This window comes from Schistocerca cancellata, chromosome 2 (genome assembly GCF_023864275.1).
Source record: "Schistocerca cancellata isolate TAMUIC-IGC-003103 chromosome 2, iqSchCanc2.1, whole genome shotgun sequence".
NCBI lineage: Eukaryota > Metazoa > Arthropoda > Insecta > Orthoptera > Acrididae > Schistocerca > Schistocerca cancellata.
This window is the reverse complement of record NC_064627.1, coordinates 827,380,523-827,403,526: the sequence shown is the minus strand read 5'-3', so window position 1 is coordinate 827,403,526 and position 23,004 is coordinate 827,380,523. Positions and strand designations below refer to the sequence as shown.

Here is a 23,004-nt window from a genome sequence, read left to right as displayed (position 1 = left end):
GTACACCGCCAGTCTCATACATTCTACACGCCACTGTGAATAGGCGTTTTGTTGCTATTCCCCAATGATTTTAGAAATTCTGATGAAATGTTATCTATCACTTCGGCCTTATTTGGTCCTACGTCGTTCAAAGCTCTTTCAAATTCTAATTCTAATAGTGGATCCCCATCTTTTTTCTGTTGACTCCTGTTTCTTCTTCTGCCACGTCTCCAGACAAGTATTCCGCCTCGTAAGGCCTTCAATGTACTCTTTCCACCCATCCGCTCTCTGCTCTGCATTTAACAACGGAATTCCCACTGCTCTCGTAATGTTACCACCTTTGCTTATAATTTCACAGAAGTTTAATTTGACTTTGCTATCTGCTGAAACTGTCCTTCCAACATTCATATCTTTTTCGATTTCTTCACGTTTATCATGCAGCCATTTTGCCTTAGCTTCCCCGAAATTGTTATTTATTTCGTTACCTACGTGACTTGTACTTATGTATTCCTGAATTTTCCTTAATATTTTTGTAATTCCTTCTTTCGTCGATCAGCTGAAGTATTTCTTCTGTTACCCATGGTTTCTTTGCTGTTAACCTTTCTTGTACCTATCTCTTCCTTTCCAGCTTCTGTGATTGCCCTTTTTAGAGATTTCCATTCCTCTTCAACAGAAACGCCTACTGAGCTATTCATTATCGCAGTATCTATAACCTGAGAGAACTTTAAGCGTGTCTCTTCAGTCTTTAGTACTTCCCTATCCCACTTCCTTGCGCACTAATTCTCCCTGACTAGTATCTTAAACTTCAGCCTACTCTTAATCATTGCTAAAGTGTGATCTGAATGTACATCTGCTCCCGAGTACGCTGTACAATCCAGTATCTGATTTCGGAATCTCTGTCTTCCTATGATATAATCTGATATTTTCCAATATCTCCGGACCTTTTCGAAGTACACCTCCTCCTCTCGTGATTCATGAACAGAGTTTTCGCTGTTATTAACTTAAATTTATTGCGGAACTCAATCAATCTTCGTCTTTTCTCATTCCTACTATCAAGCCCATATTCTCCCTAATCCTCTCTTCTACTTGTTCCCCTACAGTCGCATTCCAGTCAACCATGACTATTAGATTTGCATCTCTCTTTACATAGTGAGTTACTCGTTCAATATCCTCGTCTAATTTCTGTGCTTCTTCACCTTCAGCTTGTGACGAGGGCATTTATACCTGAACTGTTGTCGGTGTTGGTTTGCTGTCGATTTTCATGAGAAAACCCCTTCACTGAACTGTTCACAGTAACTCACTTTCTGCCCTACCTTTTTATTTACAACGAATCCTACTCCCGTTATACCATTTTCTACTGCTGTTGATATTGCCGGACCAGAAATCCTTACCTTCTTTCTATTTCACTTCACAGCCCCCCGCTACATCCAGATTGAGCAATGGCATTTTCCTTTTCAGGTTTTATAGCTTCTTTACCACGTTCAGACGTCTGACATTCCACGTCCCGACTCGCAGAACGTTATCTTTTCGTTAGTTATTCAATCTTTTTCTTATGGTCACATACCCCTAGGCAGTCCTCCCCGAAAATCCGAATGAGATACTAGTCCGGAATCTTTTGCCATTGGAGAGATCATCATAACATTTTTCCAATTACAAGCCACATGTCCTGTGCGTACGCCCTACTTGTCTTTAATTTGCCTTCTGCATCCTCATGTCACCGATCACTGCTGATTCTTTCGCCTTTTAGGGGCAGTTTCTCACCCCATGGGCAAGAGAATGCCCTGAATCTCTGTCCCCTTTGACAAGACAGTTGGCAGAAACAGGGTAACTTCTTATCTGGAAGTCATCGGCCGCCATTGCTGTTGATTTTTATTTAAAATTTAAGCAGTGGCGAAGTTAGAACCCGCGACCCAGGAAGATTTGATTAGTAGTCCAAGACGCTAACCCTGGACCACCGGTCTATTACAGTAGCTAAGTAGTTAATCTTCAGTCCGAAACCGCGCGACAGCTACGGTCGCAGGTTCGAATCCTGCCTCGGGCATGGATATGTGTGATGTCCTTAGGTTAGTTAGGTGTAAGTAGTTCTAAGTTGTAGAGGGCTGATGACCTCAGGTGTTAAGTCCCATAGTGCTCATAGCCATGTGAAGTAGTTAAACATTAAATGAATGACTGGAATGGATGACAATGCATCTAACGTCAATTGACCCACTAATTAAGATATGGAGTATATTTGTAGCATGAATCGGCCACATGTATTAACCTGTAGAAGTGTGTGTAATAATAATTCACTCTATTATGTTGATGACATGTACACTAGTTTTCGTAACGTAATATCTTTCACACTTTATACAGGGTGTTACAAAAAGGTACGGCCAAACTTTCAGGAAACATTCCTCACACACAAGGAAAGAAAATATGTTATGTGGACATGTGTCCGGAAACGCTTACTTTCCATGTTAGAGCTCATTTTATTACTTCTCTGAAAATCACATTAATCATGGAATGGAAACACACAGCAACAGAACGTACCAGAGTGACTTCAAACACTTTGTTACAGGAAATGTTCAAAATGTCCTCCGTTAGCAAGGATACATGCATCCACCCTCCGTCGCATGGAATCCCTGATGCGCTGATGCAGCCCTGGAGAAGGGCTTATTGTATCACAGCCGTCCACAATACGAGCACGAAGAGTCTCTACATTTGGTACGCGTAGACAAGAGCTTTCAAATGCCCCCATAAATGAAAGTCAAGAGGGTTGAGGTCAGGAGAGCGTGGAGGCCATGCAATTGGTCCGCCTCTACCAATCCATCGGTCACGTAATCTGTTGTTGAGAAGCGTACGAGCACTTCGTCTGAAATGTGCAGGAGCTCCATCGTGCATGAACCACATGTTGTGTCGTACTTGTAAAGGCACATGTTCGAGCAGCACAGATAGAGTATCCCGTATGAAATCATGATAACGTGCTCCATTGAGCGTAGCTGGAAGAACATGGGGCCCCATCAAGACATCACCAACAATGCCTGCCCAAACGTTCACAGAAAATCTGTGTTGATGAAGTGATTGCACAATTGCGTGCGGATTCTCGTCAGCCCACACATGTTGATTGTGAAAATTTACAATTTGATCACGTTGGAATGAAGCCTCATCCGTAAAGAGAACATTTGCTCTGAAATGAGGATTGACACATTGTTGGATGAACCATTTGCAGAAGTGCACCCGTGGAGGCCAATCAGCTGTTGATAGTGCCTGCACACGCTGTACATGGTACGGAAACAACTGTTCCTCCCGTAGCACTCTCCATACAGTGACGTGGTCAACGTTACCTTGTACAGCAGCAACTTCTCTGACGCTGACATTAGGGTTATCGTCAACTGCACGAAGAATTGCCTGGTCCATTGCAGGTGTCCCCGTCGTTCTAGGTCTTCCCCAGTCGCGAGTCATAGGCTGGAATTTTCTTTGCTCCCTAAGATGCCGATCAATTGCTTCGAACGTCGGCCTGTTGGGACACCTTAGTTCTGGAAATCTGTCTCGATACAAACGTACCGCGCCACGGCTATTGCCCCGTGCTAATCCGTACATGAAATGGGCATCTGCCACCTCCGCATTTGTAAACATTGCACTGACTGCAAAACCACGTTCGTGATGAACACTAACCTGTTGATACTACGTACTGATGTGCTTGATGCTAGTACTGTAGAGCAATGAGTCGCATGTCAACACAAGCACCGAAGTCAACACTGCCATCCTTCAATTGGGCCAACTGGCGGTGAATCGCGGAAGTACAGTACATACTGACGAAACTAAAATGAGCTCTAACATGGAAATTAAGCGTTTCCGGACACATGCCCACATAACATCTTTTCTTTATTTGTGTGTGAGGAATGTTTCCTGAAAGTTTGGCCGTACCTTTTTGTAACACCCTGTATACACTATTAACAAAACAGATGATGGTAACTTTGCTTACAAAAACCAGTCATCGAAAATAAAGTTTTTACAAATGCCATCTTGGCTGAGACGATGTCTTTCTTGAAGTTGAATATTTACAGATAGCCCCTTAATACTCAGCGTGAGCAAGTTAACCATTATTTTGAGCTCTAGGTCTAAGTATGTTTATTTCATTACGTGCATCTGCTTCAGTGATAGGGATGCGAAGCATATGGTTCATAGTTGACCTGAAGAAAGCGATTTTTTATTGGTTCGGCTGACATGAGGTACTGTTAATGGCAACAACAGTGGTAATCGACTTTCTATATATCTGGAAGGTATGCTTACTATCTTGATTTGGAAGGTTGTAATTTGCCACCCACAATGGACGTAATGTATTAACCACAACTATGTTTATAATTTTTTGTCCAGCATCTTATAAAGTTAGAGACAGCATGCGTGGTTCCTACAACCACTACTGTTCTTCGCATCTTACTGACAACTCGATGAATATCGCAGTTACTCCAGTACTATGTGATGTCTCCTTTACATCCACAAACTGGTCATCTGCCGAAGGATTGGACAGAGGCTGGGCACCGTTACAAAATAAGTGTTTCCTAGCCAGGAAAAAAAGGTTGCCCGATGACGTGTCGTCTCACACCTTGTCTCCATAACTAATATGACGCATGTACTACTGTCATACCAGATGGTCAATGTGCCTCTATTTAAGCCAGTTGATTAAGCCACGACATTACAGAAGCACAACCTCCTAGTAATTTTGGAAATATTTCTAATGATTGTCTTTCGTCATGTCACGAAAATGACACTCCCTGAGGTGCAGTTCATGGAGTTATTTTTAGTCATCTCGAGCTTTCCAGAGTATTTCGTAACTCACTCTTCATTCTCAGCGTACCTTCAGAGCAATGAACATAACTACTGTCTTCTACTCTCTAAACTACTCTGGAAATGTAATTCATCCACGGAAGTTCTGGCTAGGAAAACACTTTTAAGACTTGATGGAACAGGCAGTGGATGGGCTGCCGATTCATAGTGTCCAAAGGGCACAACATTTCAGCGATCAGACTTCGCTGACGAATCGACCTACTGGGGGTGCATATCCGACTTGTATCCCGTCCTCCAACGAGAATTTCTCTACGCTGTCCTCACCCAAGTGATCACGTCAACGCGGCCATCGAGTCGAACTGTGACGGCATCTGTGGCCAGCGATGCCTGGCGGGTCGTCCTGGTTGTTACAGCGCTGATCTAGTTACTACACTACTGGCCCTTAAAATTGCTACACCACGAGGATGACGTTCTACAGACGCGAAATTTAACCGACAGAAAGAAGATGCTGTGTTATGCAAATGATTAGCTTTTCAGAGCATTCACACAAGGTTGGCGCCGGTGGCGACACCTACAAGGAGCTGACATGAGGAAAGTTTTCTCATACACAAACAGCAGTTGACCGGGGCTGCCTGGTGAAACGTTGTTGTGTTGTCTCGTATAAGGAGGAGAAATGCATACCATCACGTTTCCGACTTTGATAAAGGTCGGATTGTAGCCTATCGCGATTGCGGTTTATCGTATCGCGACATTGATGCTCGCGTTGGTCGAGATCCAATGCTGGAATCGGTGGGTTCAGCAGGGTAATACGGAACGCCGTGCTAGGTCCCAACGGCCTCGTATCACTAGCAGTCGAGATGACAGGCATCTTATCCGCATGGCTGTAACGGATCGCGCAGCCACGTCTCGATCCCAGAGTCAACAGATGGGAACGTTTGCAAGACAACAACCATCTGCACGAACAGTTCGACGACGCTTGCAGCAGCATGGGCTATCAGCTCGGAGACCATGGCTGCGGTTACCCTTGACGCTGCATCACAAACAGGAGCGCCTGCGATGGTGTACTCAATGACGAACCTGGGTGTACGAATGGCAAAACGTCATTTTTTTCGGATGAATCCAGGTTCTGTTTACAGAATCATGATGGTCGCATCCATGTTTGGAGACATCGCGGTGAACGGACATTGGAAGCGTGTATTTGTCATCGCCATACTGGCGTATCACCCGGCGTGATGGTACGGGGTGCCATTGGTTACACGTCTCGGTCACCTCTTGTTCGTATTGACGGCAGTTTGAACAGTGGACGTTACATTTCAGATGTGTTACGACTCGTGGCTCTACCCTTGATTCGATCCCTGCGAAATCCTACATTTCAGCAGCATAATGCATGACCGCATGTTGCAGGTGCTGTACGGGCCTTTCTGGATATAGAAAATGTTCGACTGCTGCCTTGGCCAGCACATTCTCCACATCTCTCACCAATTCAAAACGTCTGGTCAATGGTGGCCGAGCAACTGGCTCATCACAATACGCCAGTCACTACTCTTGATGAACTGTGGTATCGTGTTGAAGTTGCATGGGCAGCTGTACCTGTACACGCCATCCAAACTGTCTGACAGGCGTATCAAGGCCGTTATTGTGGCCAGAGGTGGTTGTTCTGGGTACTAATTTCTCAGGATCTATGCACCCTAACTGCATGAAAATGTAATCACGTGTCAGATCTATTATAATATATTTGTCCAATGAATACCCGTTTATCATCTGCATTTCTTCTTGGTGTAGTAATTTTAATGGCCAGTAGTGTACGTCCATCCTTGTTGCCAGAACATTGTGTTTTCTGAGTATCTTATAAATCAATCCAGTACTGGTTCACAAGACTTGATGAGATTTTGAAACGTCCCCTTTGAAAAATTATACATGACTGTGCTTAAACTGACACACAATATTTTTAGCGCAACGCAATCTGACTTTCAAAAATCCCTACAAAGGAATGGCCCTGACTAACATTAACCTATACCTTTCACAAATCACTTACCTCACAAAAATCTTGGTTACTCGAACTACTGCAATACAGCGAGCGCCACTACTGCCAGCTAAATAAAAAATTCAAACTACAGAAGGCACTAACTACTGATAGGCATAGTTAGCAAATGAAAGATTTCAATAGAGAACAAACAATGTATTTACCTTAACAGTGTTGAAAAATCATAATATACATAGCAGTTCATGACATCCAATTTTACAAATTTCAAAACTCCGCCATTTCTCTCCCCACATCCATCACTGCTGGCGGCTCACCTCCAACTGCGCAACGCTACGCGCTGTTAACATTCAGCTGCCCAACACTACAATGGTAGACAACAATGCAAACCAGCCACAGACTGCACACAGCACAGCCAGTGATTTTCATACAGAGCGCTACGTAACGTTGCCAATAAGAAAACATAAACAGCCTACTTACATAGCCCCCATGCTCCCCACAAAAATTTTATAAATTGTTTTGGGCAGTGGCCAATACAGATTTGAAAATTTTTTTCATAATTACAATAACAAAGATATCAAATGCACACACTTATTGATACAATGTTGGTCAAAAGCTAAAATTTTCTCACAGTCCATAAAGACAGTCCTGATCATTCATCACAGTAAAATTGCAGTGTTTTTCTCAAAGTCTGAGCAGTAAAAGAAAATGCACACAGAAGTTGTAGATTTCCATGCAGTCTTGAAGAAGTAGTGTTGTCCTTCCAACAGAAAGACAGTGCTGACTCTTGACATGCACACAGGTAATGGGCCACAACAGAGCAAACCCACATCAGAGTCAGTAGAAGTTTTGAAGAATATTGGTAGGTAGGTCATCACAGAGCAGACCCACTATAGTCCTGGTAGAGATTATGGTATTGATGGGCCACCAGAGGAGCAGACCCAGAGCAGTGATTGTAGAAATAATGGTATTGGTGGGCCATCAAAGATGCAGACCCACTGTAGTCCTTGTAGAGACGGCTAGCAGCCATCCATTGCGACTGTGCAGGTGCACAATCACCATAGAAGTGTCTTGTGGACAACATAGGAAGTCCATGAACCACCACTTGTGCACTCACAAAATTTTTTTTTGAAATGTCGTTAGTACCAGCAATGCTGTTATCCAGTCCCTTGCTGAATTATTAACACACGTGCAAACACTATCAGTCCCTACTTCTCACATATTGTCCATATACTATGACCAACAGAAACGTGTACAGTGAAATGTAACTTACAAGTTACTTAATTTGATGAACTGGTGTCAATTACAATTTTATAACATAAGAATACAAAAGAAAGGTACAAAATACATCATTAAAGAATATAACAATACAGATAACATTTGTAGTAATATGGGCTTTATAAAAGAAACGAAATAACATATACATCAGTGTTACCGGAATTATGACATAAGTACATACATAAAAGATCAGAATAACTTTCGAATCATCAACTTCACACATGAGCATTAAAACAGAACAGAATAAATAATGTCTAAACATCTTTACAAAGAAAATAACATATCATCAGAAAAAAACACATTAAGACAGGAAAAACACAAATTCACATAGTGTAATAACACAAAAATACAGGACAGGGTTTGTTTTCAGTGTGACATTTGGTACTGCAGTCCACCCCAAAACTTCATTCCATATATCGTTCCTCTTATTTCAACATTTGTTTCCACCAAAAAAATTCTATCCAAGCATTCTTTCTGTATTCTGTTCACATCCTCTTTCAAAATTCTTTTTTGGCCAAACGATTTTCTTATAGCTTCTCAATGCATTTCTTCCATAGATCTTTCCTCTTATATAGCCTACCGCGTCTTAAGCTAACGTAAATCTACTGAGCTCAGATGCTAAACTAAGGGACGAGGCAATGCAGCAGCACAAAACAATTAACACAAACAGCAATGACAAAAAAATTCAAATTGGCAAAGCAAGCAGCAATATTACAACGAATATAAGGCAATGAGCAGCAAACAAGAAAAATAAATCCGTAGTAAAAATGGCTTAACAGAGTAATACAAAGTCAAATTCAGTAACATTATGCCTGGCAAACAGCAGCAGCAAATGCAATAACTTATATCTAAACATGACAAAGCTCAAGCAGAAAAAATATTACAGTAAAAATGGCCATGTTTAATACCTATGTCACATCTTAACACTAGGGTGATGCATCACCTTAACTTACACTACTAAATAAGTTACCCAGTCATTGACAAAAATTGTGTATGCAATTCCTGTGAAGGGAAATGTCTTTGTGCTCCCTCGTTTTTTTGAAGTAGATTATAAAATGGTTATTTACTGGATCTGTAAGCATCAAATATCTATATTAGTACATCTATTAAATTTTATTTTAACCAATGCTGCAGTGCAGCTAGAAACTAGATATCAAACAAAATGAGCAATCTCTCAACTAGAAAGACAATAGATGTAAAATGTTTCTCATCATTTCATTAGGCATTTTAGTAAATATCATAAATTAAGAGCTCCACAGTGTAATCATATATTTTCAAGTTTGAGCGTGTAGTATTTGCGATGCTTTCTACAAAGGAATGTCAATAGCGAGGATAATGGCCCCTTTTTTTTCTCCACCTGTGCCTCTGAAAGGCACACACAAATGGCTTTTTTCCAGGCAACTGTCGCGCAGCTGGGTGCCCACGACTCATTACGTGAAGGTGGTCACTTAACTTTCTTATTGAAATATTTACGACACCAGTTTGCACTACAGTGACAGTCTCATATAAAAAATTTCACAGGTCGAGAATTTGCGTTGCAAATGTGTAGAAACAAAATCCTATGAATATAACAGTGAGCAAAAAATTTTCGCCGGCATTGTGATACATTAACGCATTTACACACATTTCATAACTCTTAAAGAACGATTCTTGGTTTCCAACATCCTTTTTCACAAGTCAGAGTCAGTAACCACTACTCATTATTCCTTACCTTATTACACATATACATATTCGTCGACACTTCTTTAATATTTCATCTTAATAAATACGTAGCATAATCAAATTCCTCATATAACATCAGCTTATTGATCATAAACATACCTCAACAGCATAATACACATCGTCGTCATAAAAATAACATCATAACACCTCAGTCAAATCTCAGAAACGTCGTAGCTTTCTGCAATAATGTCAAAACCTAAAAAAAATTCTCTGCTCATTTCAAGAGTGTCATCTACCTCAAACGTACTTTAAAATCATGGTCGCTTACCAAATACATCATTCAAAGCTCTCATAGTATCACAATGGTTCCGAAAAAATATGAACAGTTCACAAAGTACAGACAAAATACAATTTCATAAGTGTGAAGTTACCCAACTGTGTACTGCGTAAACATGTGTCACTGATGTAGTAAAAAAAAATGTTTGTCTCTCTCAGTTAAATGATCAGATAGCTGTGTAATTTGTGTTTTAGAGAAATATGGTACCGATGTGTAAAGTTGTATAAGCAAATACCATATTAGCTAGGGCTCCTTGTGCTTGCCAAACACATGGTACACAAAGTAGGCATGTACCCCCTGAGGATTAATGTAATTATACCCTCAGGTGTTACAGATTACAGCAATGGAATGAAATGTATCACGGAAAACCTTTGTATCATTGTACTTCAAATATCTTTAAAAATAAATGATTGAAGTACAAAATTAATCACTCAAATACGTGTACTGTAGCGCTAAACTGTGCATCTTGTTGTAAGATAATCTCTGTGGAAGTGTTGTAGTTATCGTCCTCCAAAAGCTAAGTTCTGCAGAAGCCAATGTACTTACCTCATGATAAACAAAAGTGAAATGCTTTGCGTATAGATATCTTAGTTATTACGCTTATTGCCGTGATGAAGAAAGTACTGTGCTGTAATGTATTGTTGTGCTATGGAAAAGGCAGTCTCATTGTAGCTATACCACAAAAGTTACTACTAAAACATGTTCACTTTCCAGAATAATACAGAAAAACTGTACAGATATAAAACAGAAACACTGCAAAAGCAACATTGTAAATTGTCACTCATTAGTAGCGTCGTGATAAAATCGTGTAGCTGTCACATAAACTAACCTCTGAGTCGTCTGGTATCTCACTGAAAGTACTTTAAATCCAGAATGTATTTTCAAGTAAACCAAAATGTTGCATTAAAATCTCATTAGCAGTACCAGTATAAGTTCTAAGTATGTAAGCCTTATAGTCATTACGTAATTATGCAACTAACAAGCAAGAATGTACACACACAATAACACTGTGACGTCTGTTCACTATAATAATGCATTCGTAATTTCTGTTTAAATAAGTTCTCTTGGTTCTTGATTGGATATTTAACTTCAAACATTGCTGCATGGTAACAGTTTCTAAGTCTGACAATGCATACTAGAAATGTGAAGTGAAAAGTTTTATGGCAAAGACAAAGTTAAAAAGCAGATTATCTTTCAATAAACGGTTTTACATGTGAAATGTGGTGTAAACTTTTGCTCTTCCTAGTACACAGAGTTTCAACTTTAACACAATTATCATGCGGTATACTGTGCGTCTTGTTGTAAGATAATCTCTGTGGTAGTGTTGTAGTTATCGTCCTCCGAACACTGGAATTTTTCTCAAGGTTAGCGTCTATGTTATTTTTCCCTGAGCCAGCGGGCGCACGTGGCTGCCTGCGGTGCGAGTCATTGTCTGTTTCTTTGTTGGCGCGCATCGTCACTGGGATTACGAGACCTAACTTCTACAAATTCACCTTGTCGAGAGTGCCCTGCTCTGTTTGAATCTCGCCAGTTCTGATGCAATTCAAGTCTGTCGTTACGATTATATCGTCTGTCGTCATGTCGGTAGTTCCTGTAATTTCTTCCTTGTCCGTTAAGTGGTGGAGAATTTCTCCCTGAATTATCACTGCACGGTAGACCATTGCGTCTGAAGTTATTCTGTCTCCCGTGATAATAATAGTTCTGGTTGCCATATTGTCTGTTTCTATGATTGTCTCTGTCATATTCATTACTACGGAAATGCGATCATTTTCTGTAACTATTACTCTGCCAGTGGTTGTCATGTGGGTGGTGTCTGTTTTGTTCACGATTTGCGTTGTACGAATAGCCTTGTAGTGTCCAGTTATTATTTCTTTCATCGCGGAATTGTGATGGATGTGACCTGTAATTGTTGTGCTCCTGTTTTCGCGTTCCGCGATTGTCAGTGTCAATTTCCAATTCTTGTAACAGTCCCTGAAAAGCTTCAGTGTCGTCTTTGCAACGTCCTGCCAAAATAATAAGTCGTATATGTTCAGGCAATTTGATTAAACAAATGCGGATGAGTTCTGAGGGGCTGTATGGGTTTGAAAGATACTGATTCTTATGTAACATGTCTTCAAAATATTTGTCAAGACTGGAAAATTCAGATTGTTCGAAATGTTTCATCATTATGATGCTATGTTTTACTCGGTCTTATGTAGCTTGAGACCAATATGCTGAGAGGAAGGCATGATAAAATTCTCCTTCACTGTGACAATCGTGAATGATCGATCGCATTCTTACAGCTGGTTCATTCTCTAAATAGCCACACATAAATTCTAATCTGTGCTCTAATGACCAGTTGGGAGGAAAACAATGAGAGAATTGATGGAGCCACGCTTGTGGATGAATGTCGTTGCCAGAATTCTTAAATGTTTTAAATTTACGTGTAGTAATGAACAGCTTATAGTTAAAATCATTATGTCGGCGAGTCACATATCGGTCATTGTTACGTCGTTTCGGCGGTTCCATTTCAAAATTCGGTGCACCTTGCCAATTTCTTTCATAATTTCCGAAATGCGCTGTGTTATTATTTTGTGGCTGTTCCGTGTTTCTACGTCCCTCTTCCCGTATTGGGGCGCGCGTGTCCTCTGAAATACAGGGCTATTACAAATGATAGAAGCGATTTCATAAATTCACTGTAGCTCCATTCCTTGACATATGGTCACGACAGACTACAGATACGTAGAAAAACTCATAAAGTTTTGTTCGGCTGAAGCCGCACTTCAGGTTTCTGCCGCCAGAGCGCTCGAGAGCGCAGTGAGACAAAATGGCGACAGGGGCCGAGAAAGCGTCTGTCGTGCTTGAAATGCACTCGCATCAGTCAGTCATAACAGTGCAACGACACTTCAGGACGAAGTTCAACAAAGATCCACCAACTGCTAACTCCATTTGGCGATGGTATGCGCAGTTTAAAGCTTCTGGATGCCTCGGGGAAATCAACGGGTCGGCCTGCAGTGAGCGAAGAAACGGTTGAACGCGTGCGGGCAAGTTTCACGCGTAGCCCGCGGAAGTCGACGAATAAAGCAAGAAGGGAGCTAAACGTACCACAGCCGACGGTTTCGAGAATTTTACGGAAAAGGCTAAAGCAGAAGCCTTACCGTTTAAAATTGCTACAAGCCCTGACACCCGATGACAAAGTCAAACGCTTTGAATTTTCGGCGCGGTTGCAACAGCTCATGGAAGAGGATGCGTTCAGTGCGAAGCTTGTTTTCAGTGATGAAGCAACATTTTTTCTTAATTGTGAAGTGAACAGACACATTGTGCGAATCTGGGCGGTAGAGAATCCTCACGCATTCGTGCAGCAAATTCACAATTCACCAAAAGTTAACGTGTTTTGTGCAATCTCACGGTTTAAAGTTTACGGCCCCTTTTTCTTCAGCGAAAAAAACGTTACAGGACACATGTATCTGGACATGCTGGAAAATTGGCTCATGCCACAACTGGAGACCGACAGCGCCGACTTCATCTTTCAACAGGATGGTGCTCCACCGCACTTCCATCATGATGTTCGGCATTTCTTAAACAGGAGATTGGAAAACCGATGTATCGGTCGTGGTGGAGATCATGATCAGCAATTCATGTCATGGCCTCCACGCTCTCCCGACTTAACCCCATGCGATTTCTTTCAGTGGGGTTATGTGAAAGATTCAGTGTTTAAACGTGCTCTACCAAGAAACGTACCAGAACTGCGAGCTCGCATCAACGATGCTTTCGAACTCATTGATGGGGACATGCTGCGCCGAGTGTGGGAGGAACTTGATTATCGGCTTGATGTCTGCCGAATCACTAAAGGGGCACATATCGAACATTTTTGAATGCCTAAAAAAACTTTTTGAGTTTTTGTATGTGTGTGCAAAGCATTGTGAAAATATCTCAAATAATAAAGTTATTGTAGAGCTGTGAAATCGCTTCAATCATTTGTAATAACCCCGTACGTAATTCTTGTATTACCTGTGTCAGCTGATCTTGTACTTCCCGGATTTCTCTTTGGTGTAGCGTATTAATTCGATTCTGATTTTGTTTGAATTTCCTAATTCGTTCGCACTCTTCTGTGTCATTAAAGACTACCGGTTTTGTGTCATTCAGATTATCATCTACCTTCGTAGATAAATTATTTAGCTGATCCGAAAGTTCAACTACTTTCTCTGATAATGAACTAATTTCCTCCATGTGTCTTTCTGAACCAATTTTCAGAGTATCTACTGTGTCCTTTAAGTTTTCCTGAGTTTTTGCAAGTTGCGTAACCGAATCGGTAGATGCAACTGAGTCAATTTTAGCTTGCAAGGTCTCATGATTTTCATGAACAATAGTTTGCAGTTCTTTTATGGCTGCTTTGTGATTCTGTAATGCATTTTCATGCCGCGAAAAAATAGGTTGAAAATGCTCACAAATTTGTGTTTTTACGTCATTACAGACTTTTTGACATTTCGATTCAATGTTATGTAACTCAGTAGTTAAATCTTCACGTGTTTGTTCAAGCGTGGTGTCTAACTTCCGAAGATTTTGTTCCATTGTGTCTAACTTTTGAAGCTTTTGCTGCGTTTGTCTCTGATTTTGTTCCATTGTGTCTAACTTTCGAAGATTTTGTTCCATTGTGTCTAACTTTTGAAGCTTTTGCTGTGTTTGTCCCATTTGTTGTATTAATTGTAATAACAATGCACTGGTGTCTGAAACATGTTCCTCAGTGCTTTTCGGCAGTGAATTTGCGCCGGCAACATTCACCTTTTTCCAAGCATAAAATGTGTCTTGACTTATTTGAGAAAATGGTGAGGACCCAAAACCTGAATCTACAGTATTTGCGAGATTGTGTCCTGTCATTTCGGATTCCTGAGGCGAGCTATTGCCGACCGATCGATCGATAATGCTTCCCTGTTCACTAATTGTTTCACTGTCTACGCCATTATTTGCCGCCCGCTGCATTTCCCTATGCACAATTACCAAATTACTAGTTTGAATGTCTGTTAATTCATTACACAGTAGTGCTGATAAGCTACGCTCGTCGTCACTATTATTTCTCAGTTTACTTTGGAGCCTAGTGCTACGTTTTTCACACGCCATTATTGTCACAATATTTCACACGATAACACAGAAAAGCACAATTTGAAGAGAAAAAGTAAGAGAACACTGAAAATAATATCTCGTTAATTGCAATCGCAGCTGCGAAATACTTGGTGCAAATCTACATGCATGCCACAACTGTTTTACTATACAAGAATGAAAAACTACAACTACAAAGGAAATTCTCTCTACAATTACGCGCTAGTAATAAACAATAGCTACACTAATTATACAAACTACAAGAAAAAATCAGAAGATTCCAATGAGGTATCCTCGGCGAAGGGTCGACATATGAAACGTCCCCTTTGAAAAATTATACATGACTGTGCTTAAACTGACACACAATATTTTTAGCGCAACGCAATCTGACTTTCAAAAATTCCTACAAAGGAATGGCCCTGACTAACATTAACCTATACCTTTCACAAATCACTTACCTCACAAAAATCTTGGTTACTCGAACTACTGCAATACAGCGAGCGCCACTACTGCCAGCTAAATAAAAAATTCAAACTACGGAAGGCACTAACTACTGATAGGCATAGTTAGCAAATGAAAGATTTTAATAGAGAACAAACAATGTATTTACCTTAATAGTGTTGAAAAATCATAATATACATAGCAGTTCATGACATCCAGTCTTACAAATTTCAAAACTCCGCCATTTCTCTCCCCACATCCACCACTGCTGGCGGCTCACCTCCAACTGCGCAACGCTACGCGCTGTTAACATTCAGCTGCCCAACACTACAATGGCAGACAACAATGCAAACTAGCCACAGACTGCACACAGCACAGCCAGTGATTTTCATACAGAGCGCTACGTAACGTTGCCAATAAGAAAACATAAACAGCCTACTTACAATTTTCCACTGTGCGTATTTCGATGGCCTCTGAACGTCGGGTCGCCGGCCACAGATACCGACGTCTTTCATAGCCGCGACGACATGCGCTATGGCTCGCTGAGCGCGTAGAGAACGGCTCTCGGGGAAGGGGATAGAAGTCGACCGTGCGTCCCAAGAGGTCAATTCTTCAGAGCAGCTAACGATGGCGACACGTCTGTTCGCCGAAATATTGTGCCGTTGGACTCTATGAAGCTGGAGCACACCAGTAGGCTGATCGATCAACAAATACGTCGGGGAAAACTGAAGAATCACACTTGTAAGACTTAGTCTCGAGTATTGTGGGATTAAAAGAAGAGGCGGATAATATGCAATACAGAGCACCAAGTTGCGTCACGAGATTTTTTATATAGTGCGCGAGCGTTTTAGAGGTGCCAAACGGACTTCAGTGGCATACACTACAAGAGAGGTAATTTGTGTCTCGGAGAGGTTTGCCGTTGAAATTCCGAGAGTGTACGCACAAACAAGAACCTGGCTATATATCAGTTTCTCCCATATGTCTCTGGCAAGACGACCACCTAGAGGAAATCAGATAAATTAGAGCTGGCACCAACCAAGTTATTCGTCACACGCATCGTTTCCGAATGGAACAGGGGAGGGGTAAGTAATAGTGGTATCAGAAGAACCCTCCGCCACGTACACTATGTGATCAAAAGTATCCGGACACCCCCAAAAACATACGTCTTTCATATTAGGTGCATTGTGCTGCCACCTACTGCCAGGTACTCCATATCAACTACCTCACTAGTCATTAAACATCGTGAGAGAGCAGAATGGGGCGCTCCGCGGAAGTCACGGACTTCGAACATGGTCATGTGATTGGTTGTCACTTGTGTCATACGTCTGTACATGAGATTTCCACACTCCTAAACATCCCTAGGTCCACTGTTTCCGATGTGATAGTGAAGTGGGAACGTGAAGGGACACGTACAGCACAAAATCGTACAGGCCGACCTCGTCCGTTGACTAACAGAGACTGCCGACAGTTGAAGAGGGTCGTAATGTGTAATAGGCAGACAACTATCCAGGCCATCACACAGGAATTCCAAACTGCATCAGGATCCACTGCAAGTACTATGACAACCGGGAGGTGAGAAAACCTGGGTTTCATGGTCGAGCGGCTGCTCATAAGCCACACATCACACCGGGAAATGCCAAACAACGCCTCGCTTGGTGTAAGGAGTGTAAACATTGGAAGATTGAAGAGTGGAAAAACGTTGTGTGGAGTGACGAATCACGGTGCACAATGTTGCGATCCGATGGGATGGTGTAGGTATGGCGAATGCCTGGTGAACGTCATCTGCCATCGTGCGTAGTGCCAACAGTAAAATTCGGAGGCGGTAGTGTTATGGTGTGGCAGTGTTTTTTCATGGAGGGGGCTTGCAGCCCTGATTGTTGTGCGTGGCACTATCACAGCACAGGCCTACATTGATGTTTTAAGCACCTTATTGCTTCCCACTGTTGAAGAGCAATTCGGGGATGGCGATTGCATGTTTCAACACGATCGAACACCTGGCCTATAATGGACTGTAATGGACTGTAATGGACAGGCCTGCACAGAGTCCTGACCTGAATCCTAGAGAACATCTTTGGGATATTTTGGAAAGTCGACTACGTGCCAGGCCTCACCGACCGCCATCGATACCTCTCCTCAGTGCAGCACTCCGTGAAGAATGGGCTGCCATTGCCCAAGAAACCTTCCAGCACCTGATTGAACGAATGCCTGCGAGAGTGGAACCTGTCATCAAGGCCAAGGGTGGGCCAACACCATATTGAGTTCCAGAATTACCGATGGAGGGCGCCACGAACTTGTAAGTCATTTTCAGCCAGGTGTCCGGATACTTTTGATCACATAGTGTATCTTAAAGTTGCTTGTGAAGTGTAGATGTAGATACACAGTTAGAAAATAGAAAAAATAGCAGGTTTTCGCCGCTAGGGACAAGTATGAGTGACTTTTTTTTTGCCTGCCAAACGAGAATTTCTGCTCAAGGTGACTATGGGTTGTGGTTGTTACTGACTTGCTGGAGAAAAACAACAATATTTCACACTTCAGTTTCGATCCACATATATCACCGCTATATAAATATATAATGATCTCACGCTATACCTGTGGTAGGATTTCCGACGTTTTATTCGCCTCGCTTTTCATAGATAAACAAGCCTCCACTCAGCTAAACAACTGAGGGAATCCCTTAAATTATGATAGTGATATTCCACAGTTCCACCATGAAGACACTCTAGTGGACGTGGAACAACATTAATGAGCGTGGGTGTGTGGTATATGACACAGAGTTCTTTTGGTAAGGTCGTTGAGGACACTGTATGCCTTTGCCTTCTGGCGAACTATAGATGATATGTCAGATGTGAAAATGCTTCGTGTGAATGGTTGTTGTGAGTGCTTGTGCAGTGTAGAGTGGTGCCTGTGTTATAATGGGTGAGTGTACCGAAACCCAGAGGCAAACTTTCGAAGGGTGTCCAGGAATATTTTCGATGTGAGGACCACATGGTCTTCGGTGGCTCCTGACGTAGTAATAATGTAATTACGATTGATTCGGTTTGTTACACAAATAGCTTTTGTTTCTGTGAAATACCGCCACAACAGTGAAGAAGTCTGTACACCACAGCTTACAACACGAAACGCAGAGTAATTTGCCAACTGTCAGAAGTAAAGGCACTGTGATGTGGCTGACAATGTTGCGGGAACAGATCAGCGTAGTGCCGTTGTGCTGGTCTTCTATTGCGTTCGGTGAACTCGCACACAACGTGCAATCCAGCCATCTCATCACCAGTAAATCTATCCATAATGTTGTGTATTAGTGTTAAAGTTCAGCTAACGATGCTGGAAAAACAAACCACTGACAGAAGCGAGCAATAATGAACGCAGGCTTGAAGGCGAACAGTGCGTTACTGTTGTCAACAGTGAGTGCCGTGAGGTAATGGAGCAAGTTTGGCTCCAAACAAGAGTCACAGAGCAACTGTTGATATTTGAACTCTTGCCCAGGTATTTTCGTTGCAATAACAATGCAAAAAGAAGAAGGGATAAGAAATAAAACAAAATGCAATTACTCTGTAACGAGCCACCGGAGAACTGTGTGTGTGTGTGTTAGGGCTTACGGGCGCTGAATGTCGAGGTCATCAGCGCCCTTACACACATTAAAAGGAATGAATGTGGACAAACTGAGTAAAATGGAAGCATACACGAAAAGAAAGCGGGAAAAGATGTAAAATGCTGTCTAAGAAAATAAAACGCAAGGAAAACGAGAAAGGAGCGTCAAAGATGCCACTGCAAATTGTCACTGGCTGGCCACTTACGTAAAATATGGGCGAGCCAGCCACCCTGTGAACAAATTAAGACCCTTTCCCTAAAATCTTGGTAAAAACATTGGCCAAGTCACAGAACTTTAAAACTTTAGCGACATTCGTTTGAGTATTTCCTAAAAGAGATGACAGATCCCCCGGCAAGTCAGCCGCAGCCCGCTGGTCAGAAAATAAAACGCAATCCAATAAAACGTTTCGCACAGTGACCTGGACGCCACAAGTACCACACATTGGAGGGTCCTCTCGCCGGAGCAGGAAGCCATGCGTCATAGGACTGTGGCCTATCCGAAGACGAGTGAGGAGAACCTAGTCCCGTCTAGGTGGCTCGAAGGAAGTACACCACACACGCGTTGTGGGCTTGACTTATTGTCAGTCACTTCCAGCTACTCATCCTCCCACCGACGCATGGCTCGTGAGCTCAACAGCGAGGTGAACGCGTGCAGGGGGATGGCACACTGAAATACGTGCGGATCGAGACACGCCTCCTTGGCTGCGAGATCTGCCCTTTCGTTCCCAGCAATGCCAACGTGCCCCGGAAACCAGCAGAAAGCCACCTCCTTCCCCAGTCGTTGTAGTTGGAGGAGGGCATCGTCGATGGTCTGGACTATTTTATCTGCTGGATACAAACGTTCCAATGAGTGAAGGGCACTTAGTGAATCGGAACAGACAAGAAATTTAGGACGGGAGGAGCGTATCACCTGCTCCAGTACCCGAAAGATCGCAGACAACTCTGCATCAAAGACAGTCGGACCTTGAGGACACTATCCGGAAAAACAACAGAGCAAGCAACGGAATCCCCCTGTTTCGACCCATCCGTAACACGGGTCCCTCATACCAAAATACACAAAACAACCACCGAAAGTTTGTCGGTGGAGTTCTGGTTCACCATGTCGAATGAAAAAAAGGGATACGGTGAGACCTACTGCCGAGAAGTAAAGTGTTCGATTACAATAACACACAGTGATAACATATACGCTGCTCTTCCCGAAGAGCATCTAGAGATCCATTTCTCCAGCTGACGAATGATCATTAAAATTTCACTTGCTCTTTTTTCTTTTGACACAGTGGAGAGGCTGTAACAAAACGGGGGTGGTCCACCTAAAACTAATGGTTTTGTTGGAATTGATTGTAATTGTATGTGTTGGCCAAATACACTCCTGGAAATTGAAATAAGAACACCGTGAATTCATTGTCCCAGGAAAGGGAAACTTTATTGACACATTCCTGGGGTCAGATACATCACATGATCACACTGACAGAACCACAGGCACATAGACACAGGCAACAGAGCATGCACAATGCCGGCACTAGTACAGTGTATATCCGCCTTTCGCAGCAATGCAGGCTGCTATTCTCCCATGGAGACGATCGTAGAGATGCTGGATGTAGTCCTGTGGTACGGCTTGCCATGCCATTTCCACCTGGCGCCTCAGTTGGACCAGCGTTCGTGCTGGACGTGCAGACCGCGTGAGACGACGCTTCATCCAGTCCCAAACATGCTCAATGGGGGACAGATCCGGAGATCTTGCTGGCCAGGGTAGTTGACTTACACCTTCTAGAGCACGTTGGGTGGCACGGGATACATGCGGACGTGCATTGTCTTGTTGGAACAGCAAGTTCCCTTAACGGTCTAGGAATGGTAGAACGATGGGTTCGATGATGGTTTGGATGTACCGTGCACTATTCAGTGTCCCCATGACGATCACCAGTGGTGTACGGCCAGTGTAGGAGGTCGCTCCCCACACCATGATGCCGGGTGTTGGCCCTGTGTGCCTCGGTCGTATGCAGTCCTGATTGTGGCGCTCACCTGCACGGCGCCAAACACGCATACGACCATCATTGGCACCAAGGCAGAAGCGACTCTCATCGCTGAAGACGACACGTCTCCATTCGTCCCTCCATTCACGCCTGTCGCGACACCACTGGAGGCGGGCTGCACGATGTTGGGGCGTGAGCGGAAGACGGCCTAACGGTGTGCGGGACCGTAGCCCAGCTTCATGGAGACGGTTGCGAATGGTCCTCGCCGATACCCCAGGAGCAACAGTGTCCCTAATTTGCTGGGAAGTGGCGGTGCGGTCCCCTACGGCACTGCGTAGGATCCTACGGTCTTGGCGTGCATCCGTGCGTCGCTGCGGTCCGGTCCCAGGTCGACGGGCACGTGCACCTTCCGCCGACCGCTGGCGACAACATCGATGTACTGTGGAGACCTCACGCCCCACGTGTTGAGCAATTCGGCGGTACGTCCACCCGGCCTCCCGCATGCCCACTATACGCCCTCGCTCAAAGTCCGTCAACTGCTCATACGGTTCACGTCCACGCTGTCGCGGCATGCTACCAGTGTTAAAGACTGCGATGGAGCTCCATATGCCACGGCAAACTGGCTGACACTGACGGCGGCGGTGCACAAATGCTGCGCAGCTAGCGCCATTCGACGGCCAACACCGCGGTTCCTGGTGTGTCCGCTGTGCCGTGCGTGTGATCATTGCTTGTACAGCCCTCTCGCAGTGTCCGGAGCAAGTATGGTGGGTCTGACACACCGGTGTCAATGAGTTCTTTTTTCCATTTCCAGGAGTGTATGTAATCCCACGCGTAACATAGCAAAAAAAATGAAATTACTTTAATGTCCTACTCAAAATACATGGAATTTTATTCATGTTCTTGCCCTGTGCTCTTACTCAAAGAATCAAAACAGCTGGTCACCACTGAAAAAACAGAAGCAACAAAATTTCATTAATATTATTCGGTGGCTTTAAATTTAGTTGCTCATAGACACGTATGAGAAATATTGATCGAAAATGTTTTTCATGAATTCACAAATGAATTAATGTACGAAGGAACATTGACTTGGTAAACACCAACAAGCTTTATTTGTTCATGAGACCCAGAAAATATTAGATTCAGGCTCGTAGGTAGATGCCATTTTCCTTGACTTCCGGAAGGCGTTCGATACAGTTCCGCACTGTCGCCTGATAAACAAAGTGAGAGCCTACGCAATATCAGACCAGCTGTGTGGCAGGATTGAAGAGTTTTTAGCAAACAAAACACAGCATGTTGTTCTCAATGGAGAGACGTCTACAGACGTTAAAGTAAACTCTGGCGTGCCACAGGGGAGTGTTATGGGGCCATTGCTTTTCACAATATGTATAAATGACCTAGTAGATAGTGTCGGAAGTTCCATGCGGCTTTTCGCGGATGATGCTGTAGTATACAGAGAAGTTGCAGCATTAGAAAATTGCAGCGAAATGCAGGAAGATCTGCAGCGTATAGGCACTTGGTGCAGGGAGTGGCAACTGACCCTTAACATACCTAAATGTAATGTATTGCGAATACATAGAAAAAAGGATCCTTTATTGTATGATTATATGATAGCGGAACAAACACTGGTAGCAGTTACTTCTGTAAAATATCTGGGAGTATGTGTACGGAACGATTTGAAGTGGAATGATGATATAAAATTAATTGTTGGTAAGGCGGGTGCCAGGTTGTATATTCATTGGAAGAGTCCTTAGAAAATGTAGTCCATCAAAAAAGGAGATGGCTTACAAAACACTCGTTCGACCTATACTTGAGTATTGCTCATCAGTGTGGGTTGACAGAGGAGATAGATAGATCCAAAGAAGAGCGGCGCGTTTCGTCACTGGGTTATTTGGTAAGCGTGATAGCGTTACGGAGATGTTTAGCAA

General features: G+C 43.0%; 1 protein-coding gene across 1 annotated transcript in view; it reads left to right on the top strand.

The window, feature by feature from the left end:
- Positions 1-23,004, top strand: part of LOC126148472 (uncharacterized) — a 222,676-nt gene that overhangs the window by 72,263 nt on the left and 127,409 nt on the right. The gene's annotated exons all lie outside the window — the stretch shown is intronic.